The following is a 14,950-nucleotide window of genomic DNA, read 5'->3' as shown; positions in this document are numbered from 1 at the left end:
AACACTAAAATGGACATCCTCAATTTTCGGATAGACCTATATAAATTCTGTCGCAAGGCGAAACTAAAGAAACATTTTGAAGAGAGACCGCCCAATAAGCCCAACTCACGTTTATTACCAACTGAAACATCTCTGTTGACACGAAAGGAATTACCTGCCCTGAGGGTAATGTCAAATTTAAATACTGACGCCATAGGAAATAACTCCCTTGAGTCTACAATTAATTAAACTGATCTCGACATCTGCAGACGGGAAGGCATTATGACCAACAAGGGTGGAGAGAGTGGACTTAAGTCACAATCAAAATTTTGCCCACAATTGCCACCCAGCAATAAAATAGATCTATTCCATGAAATCGTTGTAGAGGAAATGAACCAACTTACCAAACAGAAGAAAAAATATAAAAAACTATCATGGAATCTCACGAAAGGAGAACAAAAGGCCTTGAAAGAACTAAGAGACAATCAAAGAGTCATCATAAAGGCCGCAGATAAAGGCAGAAATATTGTTATGCAAGATCGAGAGCAATATACCACAGAGGCCTACCGCCAACTGAACAGCCAAGATCACTATACTAAGCTAGAGATTAATCCAACAGAACGATGGACTAAAGAGTATCATTCGCTACTTCTGAATTGGAAAGATAGAGGACTCATAAACTTTGAGGAATTTATGTACTTGAAGGTAGAGAACCCCATAACAGCAACGATATACTTTCTACCGAAAGTACACAAGTCTCTCAGCAATCCACCAGGCAGACCCATAGTCAGTTCTATGGGTTCGCTACTTGAGAAAAACTCACATTTTATAGATGTGTTCTTTTTTTTTTTTTTTTTATCCTCATATTGCGAATATGTAGATAGGAAGGTGTTTGGGAGTTTGACGGTTTTTTACGAGAGCTATGCCTTCACTGCCCCATGATGTCTATCGAGGATCCAAGGGGATTTTCCTGCGATGCTAAATTATGACCAATCAATTTACTCCTGTTTACCTTTATCATACCCCTCTGAATCTCGATGTTACTGGTGAGATTCCCATTCACTGCTATTCTCGCTCTTGGATTCGTGTAAATTTCTTTCACCATATGACCAAAATTTCTTCCTAAGTTGTTTTTTCCTATAATATTGTTTAGAAAAGCCCAATTAACACGATCAAAAGCTTTAGCTGCATCGTACGTAATGACCGTAAGGGGTAGTTTTTCACAGATAGCAACATCGATTGCTGCCATTAGCTCGTGTGTAATTTCCTGAATTTGTCTGCCCTTTATGAACCCCTTCTGATCCAGGTTGATCAATTTCGGCATTACTTTCGATAGTCTTTTAGCTATTACATTCATGAACAGCTTGTAATCACAATTAAGTAATGATATCGGTCTATAAGACTCGCATAGCTTTGGGTTTTTCCCTGGTTTTAATATAATACTAATAGTTGCGTCATTCCATGAATCGGGTATCTTTTCGTGATCCATATAGGTCTTATTCATTACTTCTGCTAGATATTCGATTCGCTGTTCTTTTAATGCAATGTAAAATTCATTAGGAAGCGCATCAGGTCCCGCGGCTTTTCCTCTCTTTAGACTACTTATAGCAATTCTTACTTCCTCTGGTGTGATTGCGCTATTCAGGGAATCCACTTCTTTTTCCGCTAAGCTTGGAAGGGGTACATTCTGGAGATATTTCTTAATTTCCTCATCTGATGAATTTATATCTTCTCTATATATTGTGGTAAAGAAGTTTGCGAATTCTTGCCTTATTGAGACATCGTCTGAACAAGTTGATGATTGATCCTGAGTATGGACATTTAATATTGTATTTCTAGTTTAGTCCGTTTTCATTTTCCAGGCTAACATTTTTCCGCAACCTTCCCCGTACTCATAGTTTGCTAATTTGCTATTCTCCCATTTCTCTTGGACTATATTCTCCAGATAGTCCGCCAAGTTCTCTTTTAGTTTGCGACTCTTCTCTTCTAATCTTTCTCTTGAATCTGGAAATGTGCCACTCCCTAGTAGTACTTCTACTTCTTTGATTTCTGTTTCTATCTTTTTGATATCCAACTTTTTTTGCTTATTTTTGTATGCTCCCAAACTAAGTAATTTACCTCTTATTACCGCTTTATAGGCATCCCACATTATTCTTTTGGGCGTTCCATCAGCATTATCTGCAAAATAGTGAGTGGAGGTTGTTTTGAGCTGGTCCACACTTTCTTCATCCTTAAGAATTGATCGATCAACAGTCCACCTGGGAAGCATGAGTGTTTGTGTTAGTAATAGAGTTAACTGTACTGCCGAGTGGTCTGATAAATGTGCTGGTAGATGTTTGATGCATTTAACACTGTCCCGGAGAGAATTGTTCAACAGGAAGAAATCTATTCTGGATTTATGGCCTAATTTCTTATTGTGAAAGGTATACGGGTAGTTTTTTTCTCCTTTTAACTTCCACATGTCTTCCAAGTTTAGATCTTTTTTATAGCTCCTTAGCCATTCCCTCATTTTTGGTAAATTCATTTGTTTTGTTGGGGGCAATCTATCTGTTTTAGGATCCGCTATGATATTATAATCTCCTCCTACAATAATCGGAGCTGTAGATGTCAAAAGTTCTGAATATAATTTTTGGAGAGGGGCTGGGTCGTCCATATTCGGACCATAATATCCCACAATTGTGAGTATACAGCCCTCAATCCTGATTTTAGCCACCGCCCATCTTCCTTTGCTGTCAACTACTTCAGATTCCAGTTTAGCATTCAAGGATTTTTTAAAAATGATTGCCACCCCTTTTATATTGCAATCTTGTGAGGTGTGTATACTTGTACCGATCCAATAGAGATTTTTTACCATTTGAGTCCATTCGGGCCTTACAAGATGAGTTTCTTGGAGAATAATGATCTCACTTTCTATCTCTTTCAAGTATTCCAAAATTCTTCTTCTTCTTTTGGGAGTTCTAAGCCCATTAACATTCCATGAAAGAATCTTTACAATCTTTTCTCTTGCCATTTCGTATTGATTATTGTCTTGCTTTGGCGTTGAGATTGAGACAACCGTCTGACTTCTGTACTAATCCTTTTATTTACCATTTTTGAGGATATTTTTTCATTTTTTTCCCCCCTATTTTGCTCCCCACCCGTGTGCAGTTAAAGTTTGCATATTTATAATACAGTGTAATTTGAGATCCCCACCCTGAGGAAGCCTCCCTTTTTCTTCTCTCAGGTGGTATTTCCACCTGTTTTCGTGCTCCGTTTCATCAGTTTTTATTCTTTGTTGTGCAAGCACTTCCCATTTTTTTTTTTTACTTTATATTTAGTAGATAGATAGTTGTATTATGTTTGATTTCCCGCTACAGCTGTTTTTTTTTTCCAGGTCCTTCTTATGGACTTTACATAGGTAAGTTTTTTGTACCTGCATTACACTTTACTGGCTTTTTCAATTTTGATTTGGTCTTTAATTTGTTGAATGAGGTTTTCTACCTCTTTTGGCTCTCTTATATTGTGCATTTTATTTCGCCACATTATTCTCAAAGCCGCTGGGAATTTCAATTGCACGTTCGCTCCCAGTGCTTTTAGCTCCTGCATGAGTTGCCCCAGTTCCCATTGTCTGTCCTGTGTGGCTTTGCATATATCTGATCGAACTCGAAAAGACCAGTTGTCTTTGTTAAGGGTTCCACTTTTCAGACCCTCACTTAGGATTTTTTCTTTCAAGGAGTAGGTTCTGAAGTTTACTAAGATTTTCCTCGGAGCTTTCCTCTCCTTGCTTTTCCTAAATGGATCCCTGTGGACTCGTTGAATGTCTTCCATCAAATCACAGTCTTTTGTCCAAGGGAAAAACTCCTCTAAGAGAGATACGGCATACGCCTTAATATCTGTCCCTTCCAAGTTTTCGGGAACATTCAACAATCTAAGATTATTTCTTCTTCCCTGGTTCTCCAAAGATTCAAGTTTCTCTTTAATAGCTCTCTCGTTATCTTTTAAATGTCGTATTTCCCTTTGATTTACATCTACTTTTTTACTTAAAGATCCAAGTTCGTTCTCAACAGCTGTAACTCTCACCCCTAGTTCATTTAATTTCTCATCTAAGCTTTCAACCGCCTCTTGAATTTTGTTTTGATTTCCTTCTGATATTGAGAATTTTTCTCTCATTTCCCCCAATATTTTGTCCATCATTTTGTCCATACACATCTCCATCATTCTCCCTGTCTTACTTGCACCCGTCTGATCCAGGTCATGCTGCCCAGATACATCCTCTTGTAGCTCTGTGTCTGCCTCTGTTTCAGCTCGCTGCACCACCGGGTTACTCTTATCTGCTTGTGGGGGTTGAAGTAGTTGTGTTGACTGTAACTGTGACTGTGACTGTGTTGGTTGTATCAAAGCTGACTGCATCGTTACACCTTCTACCCCCTCTTCTGCAATTTCCCCTTCTTCTTCTTCAGAAGTAGGGCTAAGATACCTATTCAAGTCTAAAACTGATGTGGGGACAGTGTCTGCCGTATTAACCGCTGAGGATTGACCTCCTCCTTTTGTTTGCACCACTTGTTGCACCTTAAAGTACGATCTTAAAGACGGTGTTATCTTAATTTTTTGTCCTTTAATTTTCGCTTTAGAAGATCTGATTTTTATACTTTCAGATAGTTCCTCTAATCGTGGAGGGTGCTTTAGAATTTTCTTTGTGCTCCTCGGGGTCATACACTTTCTTAGCGTTGGCAGCAAATTTTGGTTAGACAGGTTTTGATTCCTGAGGCAGTATGAAGACTTTCCAGCCCCCTGTTCAGCTCTCCCTAACACTGATAACACTGATGGAGGGGTCGTTTCTACTTGTGGTTTCCTTGATTTTGATCTAGTTGCATAGACAAATTGGGGGAGACCCTCCACCTTTCTGTGTCTACAATTTCTGTCCTGTGTCAGAGGTGGGGCTATATAGTTGCAGTCAGATTCAGCCAAAGTATCTGTTGAGAGGTCTTTCTTACTTTGTTTTTTTATTTGAACTTCCTCCCCTTCTGTGCTGTATGGACATTTATTGTGTATCAACTCTTTCCCTCCAGGCGCTCCTCCAGGCTCTCCCACCGAGTTAGGGGTTTGGCTACCCTTCTCACTCATCCAGCATGAGTCTGCCAAAGTCAATGAGTTATTATTTTGCTCATCTCGAGGGTTCTCTTGATATACGTGGGGGTTTGAGCTCACTGCCTCTCCTAAGACGCCCAATTTGATTGTCTCAGCGCTGCTCTGTTTGTGATTCCAGCTTGCCGTATACTCAGCTGCACTGCTGACTCTGCCACTCCTTCCCCGGAAGAGGAAAGTGACCCCGCCAAGCGTCTTTCGGCAGTTCTGGGCAGCGTCTCGCGCTCTCACCCATAGCCCGGTAACGGTAATGAAGCGGACCGCGGCCTCACAATTCTGCCGCGTCACATCTCTGCTCCACCCCGTCATGCAAGTTCTCCCAGTTCCACCGTCTCAGGCAAACACTTCGGTTCCGGTATGCCGGCTGGGTCACGTTAGAAGCGAAGGAAGGCGGAAACGGCAGAGCTAACAATGCAGTACAAAACGCCGCCGCTGTTGCCGGTCACACCACAGAGGTAAGCGATTCTTTTCAGTTTGCCCAGTTAAGCATTTCTGTGGGGGTAGTAAGAGATTTTCTTTGGGGCTTAGACCGCCCTTTCTTTAGTAGCGCCTTTAGATGGTTGAAATTTTCCCATTCTGCTTCGGGAAGTGCTTATTATTAGCTGTGCCTTACTGGTTCATCCGGAGCTCGCGACCGAGCGTCTCAGTCAGCCGCCATCTTCCTCCCACTCAGCTATAGATGTGTTCTTGATGGAGTACGTGAAATCTCTTACGTCCTATTTAAAGGACACAACAGCCTTCCTGAACAAACTAAAAGATCTGACTTGGAATGAGAATCTTACCATGGTAACAATAGATGTTAATTCATTGTACACGTCCATCCAACATCAAAATGGACTGTCAGCTGTGAGGAAATTTTGGGATTTACGCTCATTAAGCTTCCTCGAACACTCAGACATGCTACTGGACATGCTGAACTATTGCTTAACTCACAATGTTTTTCTCTTCAATGGGGAAATTTACCTTCAAAGGCAGGGCACTGCCATGGGAACATCTGTAGCCCCAACATACGCGAATCTCTTTATGGCAGCATGGGAGGAAAACATACTAAGAGGCAAGCACAAGTCCAATATACGAACTTGGATAAGGTATATTAATGACTTATTCGTTTTGTGGGAAGGAGATCAAAACCATCTATCAGAATTCTTAGATGATCTAGACCACAATGATCTGAACCTAACATTTACATCATCCAGGAGCAAAACCAGAGTGTTCTACTTAGATGTGGAAGTGTTTATCAAAAACCAACGGTTCTGCACAAAAATACATAGGAAACCCACTGCCACTAACAGTGTTCTTCATGCTAACAGCGGACACCCGGACCATCTAAAGTGGAGCATCCCGTATGGAGAGATGCTCCGCGTAAAAATAAATTGCTCAGAAGATGAGGACATAGAGCAAACCATTGAAGACACCGGCCTCAGATTTTTGGCAAGGGGTTATCCTATGGAGATCGTTGAAAAGGCAAAAACAAAAATTCAGGAAAGACCATGATTCACATTACTAGAAACAAAGGAGAAGGTGGAAAATGAAGAAACAACCCGTATCATCATGGATTTTAACGTAGAAAACTAAAGTCTTAAAAAAAATCATAAAGAAAAATTGGAAAATCCTGATGTTAGATGATTCACTGAAAAAAACACTCCCACCAACTCCCCAAATAACTTACAGAAAGACAGCTTCTCTGGGTGATATCCTCACGCAAAGTCATCTATCCACCATCAATCCACAGAGTGAGAAAGGCAACAAATCCTGGCTAACAACACCTGGCTTCTGGAAATGCTCTAAATGTAAAGCCTGTGAGCACGGCAAAAACACACTCTCATATGAACTACAAAACGGAAATATAGAAAAAATCACCGATCACATAACGTGTGAATCCAAATTTGTAGTTTATGTCCTACAATGTCCATGCCAAAAACTATACGTGGGAAGTACAATAAATAAATTGAAGCTACGTATATTACAACACCTCAGGGCGATCAAGAATAAGGATCTCGCTTATCCAATGGCCAAACACTTTCAGGAGAAAAACTCTAGCAATAACCAAGAACTTAAATTTTTTGGTGCAAAATTGGTAAAGCAGAATGAAAGAGGAGGAGATAGAACCTTAGACCTAAGAAGAGCAGAATCAAGGTTCATCTTGGCATTGGGGACAGAGAATCCCTTTGGACATAACGTGGATGCAGAACTATATGTGCATTTATAAAAAAAAAAAAGAAAAAAAAACATTTCTGGATAACACATATAGATATTGTTGGTCGAATGGGAAGAGAGAGAAAACAATCCAAGGTTTAAGATGAAAAATGAGAAACGTTTTACATAACTATCCAAAAATTCATCAAGCATATATTGAAATTGACCATATGAGTACTATATAGGTGTTTATATTTATTAACATAATGTTAGGGTATGGTATATTGAATTATTGAACGAGGTGGATTTACTTTGTTGCTCACTATGCTCTGTTTGTGTAAGTCTACTTTAGCTTGATCAAGACACAGAGAGTGGGTTGCCTTGCACTTCCTCGGTTCCTTAATGCATACAGACAGATAGGATAGACCTTAACGAGAAAGGATAAGGGAAAGGTCAAGGACAGGAATGTGTCTTTGCACATAAATGCTATTTTGCACATAACATGTTTACATATGATAATTTGCACATTGCACTTGGCACTTTATTGGCAGTATTACTGATTGACCGTCCCGATAGATAACTGTTACCTTTCCCCTCACTTCGTCAATCCTTCTCCCTTACTTTCCCTAATTTCGCTATTGATTACTACTTTTTCTAATTTTGCTATGAATTTTTGAAACTGTTTGAGATAGTCATAAGGAATACATTGTACCCCATACCCACACTTCCCTTATTTTATGCAATTCTTGAAAATGTGTTTCTTTATTATGAAGTCATGATGGGAGTTATGTTGCTCAAATGAGAATTGATTTGCCTTTTTTGCCATAGGGTACTTCACCAATATGTTTCTTTGTTAATAAAACTGTGAATATAAATGTAAGTTTAAAAACGGCCACTGAAAAACAAAAAAACAAGAGATTAGCAGGGTTAACAGTCTAGTCTGTTTTTTAAAGGAAATGAAGAAGGGACTTTAAGCACTTTTCACTTTAAATGGACTGTTTGGACTGCGGGACTCTATGGTCCAGTCGAAGGCAATCGACGAAACGCGTTGACCGTCCTCCTTGTCTGCACGATGGTGTTGAAAGAACAATAAAAAAACCTACCTGAAATCGAGTGTTGGACCCTGTTTGTGCTGTGGTGCTTCTGACCTTCTCGCTGCGAACTGGAGCTGGCTGGGTCCGTTCTTCGTTGAAGAATATATATATATATATATATATATATATATATATATATATATATATATATATATATATATATATATATCCAAGAAAACCCTCCTCCAAAGAAAAGGCAGAGGCCTCAGTAGGGGAACAAAGCGAAGCTTCCTTTATTGCAGATATGAGGCAGGTAGGCGGGCGTATGCATTTCGGCCGTGTGGCCTCTTCAGCGCCCAGGATGTGACGGGGGGAGAGTAGAAATGCTGCCAAAAGGTCGCTGCCCCGGTTAAACCCAGTTCAAAAATAAGCTCCTCCCCGTAGGCGGTGATCAGTGTCACCTGCTGCAGCTGTGAAACGGTGGAGCAAACTGCAAGTCCCAAAATGCATCAGTTCGGCAAATTTGGCCGCAAGGTTGCGGAAACTGGGGATCCTTCAGGCTGCTCTCTCCTAATGACCCGCACTGTTCTCTGCAACACCGAAGCTCCTCGCGTCCCCTGACTGCACGACCACCACAGTCAGGTGTAGTGTCCACGGGGGCAAGGCAGCAGTGTGCCAAGCCCAGGACGGAGTACAATGACTCCGGCACCGCTTCTCTTCTTCCTGCATATATTATTCCTATATATATGTATAAAAAAAAAAAGGGTAGCCCCTAGGTGGGATGCACTTACAGGTAGGAAATTAAGCCAGAATACAAGGTGGTCTCACCTGCGCTCCCCAATATTAAATCAAGTCTATCTCTGGTATTCTCAATGCAACCAACTTATAAGTTGGTTGCATTGAGAATACCAGAGATAGACTTGATTTAATATTGGGGAGCGCAGATGAGACCACCTTGTATTCTATGTTTAATACCACACTCTAGTGTGGTTGTTGGGGGTCTTTTGGTAACCACCCTCTTCTCACCTAGCAGCACCAATCAATAATACTGTAAACTAATACTTTTCCCTGGAGATTTTATGAGCGCTTCTATCTAGCAGTGTTACCAAATTCTAAGATTTAGGAAATTAAGCCCGAGCCAGGGCACGAGCCATGAACAAAGTCCTTTTCGGTTTTCCTTCACTGAAGATCGAAGGTGTGGTCTGAGTCAGTTATGTGGGGACCCCAGGCTGCGACCAGAGTTGCAGGCTGCAGGGGACATTGCTTTCTACACCATGCGAGTCATCTCGCCCTCCGCCCGACATTGCTGACATTGTGCAGCACACTCCATGCACCACTCACCTGGAGGTCCCGAGAGGCATCCTGGGAGATGTGGTCCACCGGGACTGCATGGACTACGAATGGTGCACATGACACAGTAAGGGGTGGAGCGGACATTCACCAATTGTAGTGGGGCTTAATGAAATTTAAATCGCACTTTGCACAGTCTATTGAAAAGACCCTGGCACTGATGAAGGCCGACTGAGGCCGAAATGCATTTGCCTATACAGCTGCAATAAAGGAAGTTTCTGACGTTTCCCACGGGCTTCTGCTCTTTCTTTGGAGGAGTATTGTTGGATTTACTTACGCGTCGGCCAGAGACGCGTTTCAGAAGCCCCTGACTCACAAGCAGGCTTGGACTAAACCTGGCACCCGCTTCGGCATAACTTTGTTTAATGGTGAATGAGATATCCATTCACTTACCAACACACCCATGCACACAGTCAACCACCCATATAGCTGTTTCCACATGCACTCTTGCACTCATACACCTAGTGAATCAACTGCTCACACGTCTATGCACAGAGTCACACACCTCCCAGCCACCCACACACACACTCAGTCTCCCATTCAAATACTTGGGCAACCAATCAATAACCCATATAGCCACTCATATAGCTACTGATCAACACATGCAGCAGCTTACACAACAACAGACATACTGATGCACACATTCATACAGTTTAGTCACTAACCCATGCATTCAGTAAGACACATTTAATCCCTCACTCATACAGTCAGTCACGCACCTACTAAATCCTTCATCCAGACACTTATACATCCACTCATTCTTCAATATGTAAAACATATTTAAACTTTACAGAAACACACAGTCACTGGATGATGTCAAATGGGATGTCATCATTGATGTCATCAGTGATGTCATTTGAGATGTCATCAGTGATGTCATCAGTGATGTCACTGACCATGTCATGAATGATGTAATATGTGACATCATCAGCAGTGGATTGTGGGTGCGCGAAATATAGTTAGTACAACTAACTATATAGGAGCAATTTCAATGTTTTTTTAAATGCTAATTCATAACTATATAAGGCCTGAAACCTATAGTTTTTTTAAGTGAATTTGCATGGTTTTTAAAATGCTAATTCCTAACTAATTAAGGCCTGAAACCTATGGTTTTTAAGTGAATTTGCAAGGTTTTTTAAATGCTAATTCCTAACTATATAAGAACTGAAACCTATTGTTTTTTAAGTGAATATATATATATATATATATATATATTTTAAAAAAAAGAAGAGTTGCCCCTAGGTGGGATGCACTTACAGGTAGGAAATTATGCCAAAGCCAGGGCACGAGCCGTGAACAAAGTCCTTTTTCAGTTTTCCTGCCAGACGCATTTCGGGCCAACGCCCTCTTCAGTGGCAGACCATGTGTCATGACGGCACGCGGCAAACACCAGTAAATCCCCACAATAATTGTGCTCAGGTGTACCACCTGAAGCAATACTTTTTGGGACTGGTGGTTAAGTAAAACCCAAGTGGGTCGCCGCGGCCACTTACATTCAAAAAAAGTTTTTAAAAGGATTGCCGATGTTCCCGCAAGCACCTCGCAAATAAAGGGCACCTCCTGTTCCACAGTTAGCTGCCCAAATAAGGTAGCTGTGGACCCGCAATTTTTTCGCGGTAGTGCAATCCCGCGACCAGGCTGGCCGCTATCAAAAAGAAGAAAGAGTTGCCCCTAGGTGGGATGCACTTACAGGTAGTAAATTATGCCAAAGCCAGGGCATGAGCCGTGAACAAAGTCCTTTTCGGTTTTCCTGCCAGACTCGTTTCAAGCCAATGCCCTCTTCAGTGGCAGACCATGTGACATGACGGCATGCGGCAAACACCAGTAAATCCCCAAAATAATTGCACTCAGGTGTACCACCTAAAGCAATGCTTTCTGGGACTGGTGGTTAAGTAAAACCCAAGTGGGTCGCCGCCGCCACTCACTTTCAAAAAAAGTTTTTTAAAGGATGTACGATGTTCCCGCAAGCACCCCGCAAATAAAGGGCTTTCCTTTCCTTAATTGAGTCTTCATGTTTTATCAGTCTGGTCGTCATTTCCCCTAGTTTCTTTTTGATTTCTTCCTGGTTGTCACATTTTTCTAGTTCTTGCAATAGCGCTTCAATCTTTGTCAGCATTACTTTGCGGTCACTATCAGCGTATTTGATCAAGATTTGTAACATCCTTTTTGAAGACTCACGCTGTTCTCTGCCCAGTCTCGCAGCATTTCAGGGTCAGGATTCTCATATGTGGGCGCCACTAGGATTCAGAGCCCTCTGGGGATTCTCCCAATGTCCATGTACCTTTGTAGCGACTTGCATTTCCACCATTTTGCTATCTCGTTTTTACGGAGCTTCTCTAGGTCATGAAGTAATTTAGCGCTGCTGTTTGATAACATCGGCTCTGTCTCTTTGTCGGCAGCCGGCGCTCGTTCTGTGCCACAGTCCTTATCATTAAAGACATCGAGAGCTGCCTCCTGGCGCTCTCTTATCCATTCCTCGGCCATTGTTGAAAGTGTAAACGATTATCTTCTATGCCACTCACTGCCCATTTTACTTCGCTATACGGGACTACCTATCCCAGCATGCACCACAATATTTTTACTCCGCACCACTGACTCCCGCTCAGAGGAGCTTACCTGACAATGTGAATGCCCTCCAGCTCCCACACCGATCAGTCACTCTCCCCTTCTGCGGTGCCTCGGGTGTACGGATATAGTGAAGACGATCTCTCTGCAACTTCCTGTGGGGCGCTCAGTTTTCCTTTCGCTAGGAACTGTTACAAATTGGTCCATTTTATATATATGCCAGGAACTTTGTCTGCATACCATTTTGCTGGATATCAAAAATGAACCGGACCCAATCAGGTAAATTTGCTGGTTTTTATTAGTGCAACCTCTCGTCCGCCATGACGCGTTTCGGGCCCTCAAGCCCTTGATCACATGACATGGTCAATTACACCTTGTGATTTTAAAGTGCATACATGGGTCACCTGACCCTGGGCCTGTAGAAATGAACAACAGACTACTGCCTACTCCACAAACTTCACAATAGAATAACATGAAAAGCGCCACAATGCATATTCAGCAACATTGCTAAAATATATACATTGCATCCTTTACACTTGTAATGCTCCCCAATGAATCGACCCAGAATGAATATTGTGCAAACTTCGCAATAAATAGATAAATACAAATATATATAATTATAAAGATTAAATAATGCCTTTTTCATTTAACACTATATAAAATGTAAAATCAGGTCTAATATTTCATTACATATATACACCATTATCAAACAACGAATCCTAATAAAAATTTCATTGAATTCATTAATACAGCTTGATAAAAGCATGTGCAAAATCTGCTTTAAATGTGCAAAAGTATGCAATTTAGCTGTCTCTCTTTCCTGGGTTTAAAGTGCAAAGGGGAGAATTTATATATATATTATTCACACACACACCATCGGTCCCACTTGTACACTCATATACCCACTCATAGACTTACTGAGACACCTACACACCCACTCATAGTCTCACTCACAGACCAACTCAAATATTCATGCACACACTCACACATCCACTCAGACACTCATGCACCCACTCACAGACATACTCCGATACTTACATACCCACTCACAGACCCACTCAGACACTCACTCACCCATTCACAGATTCTCTGAGACACTCATGCACCCACTCACAAACCCACTGAGACACTCTAACACCAACTCACAGTCTCACTCAGATATTTAGAGACCCACTCATGCGCCCACTTATGCACCCACTCACAGATCGACTCAGACACTCACGCACCCAGTCACAGACCCACTCAGACTCCCATGCTCCCACTCAGACCCGCACAGACACTCTCACACCTATGCAAAGTCTCACTCAGACACTCATGTGCCCACTCACAAACCCACTCAGACACTCTCACACCTACTCACAGTCTCACTCAGACACTCATGCACCCACTCGCAGACCCACTCAGATACTCATGCATCCATTCACAGACCCACTCAGAGACACATGCACCCAATAACATATCCTCTCAGTCACTCATGCACCAACTCCCAGCACTAGTCAAACAATCACGCACCATCTCACAGACCCACTCAGACACTCATGAACTCACTCAAAGACCAACTCATGCACCCACTCATAGACCCACTCAGACACTCACATTTCCCCTCACAGACCCATTCAGACACTCATGCGGCTACTTACAGACCCACTCATGCACCCACTCACAGACCCACTCAGACACTCACAAACCCACTCCCAGACCCACTCAGACTCTCATGCACCAGCTCACTGACCCACACAGAAACTCTCGCACCAACTCACACACCCACTCAGACATTCAGGCACCTACTCACAGACCTACTCAGACATTCATGCACCCACTCAGAGACTCATACAGACATTCATGCACCCACTCATAGATCCACTCAGGGACATGACCACCCAGACACACATTGACACTCAATTCTCCACTCGCTTACCCACTCAGATGCTCATGCACCACACACTCACAGACCCACTCAAAAACTCATACACCCACTCAGAGACCCACTCAAACATTCATGAACCAACTCACAGACCCACTTAGAGACTCAAGCACCCACTCACAGACCCACTCAGTCACACATCCACTCACAGACCAACTCAGACAGTGGCACACACCCACTCGCAGATCCACTCAGACACTCATGCACCCACTCACAGACCAACAGAGGTACACATGCACTCACTTTCAAAGCTACTCAGACACTCATGCTGCAAGTCACAAACCCACTCAGACACTCTTGCACCCACTTCCTGATGCACTCTGGGACTCATGCATATGCTCACACTCTCTCAGACACTTATTCACTCACTAACAGACCCATTCAGATGCTCACAGACCCACTCAGACACTCATGCACCCACTCACTGACCCACTCAAACACTCAGGCAACCACTCACATACCCACTCAGACACTCTTGCACCCACTTCCAGATGCACTCTGGGACTCATGCATATGCTCACACTCTCTCAGACACTTATTCACTCACTAACAGACCCATTCAGATGCTCACAGACCCACTCAGACACTCATGCACCCACTCACTGACCCACTCAAACACTCATGCAACCACTCACATACCCACTCAGATACTCCTGCACCCACTTACGTACCCACTCAAACACTGTTTTGTCCACTCACAGACCTACTCAGAGATGCATGCACCCATTCACAGACCCACTCAGGCACTCAAATACCCACTCACTATAATACATGAACTTTTAGCATCAGAGAGTGTTTGCAATCGTGCACACTGTCTTTGTTCCAAAAGGAGTGTTGG

The sequence above is a fragment of the Lissotriton helveticus genome, chromosome 4_1 (assembly GCF_964261635.1).
Source record: "Lissotriton helveticus chromosome 4_1, aLisHel1.1, whole genome shotgun sequence".
Classification (NCBI taxonomy): Eukaryota; Metazoa; Chordata; class Amphibia; order Caudata; family Salamandridae; genus Lissotriton; species Lissotriton helveticus.
The sequence above is the reverse complement of the archived record's forward strand: the minus strand, read 5'-3'. Positions refer to the sequence as shown.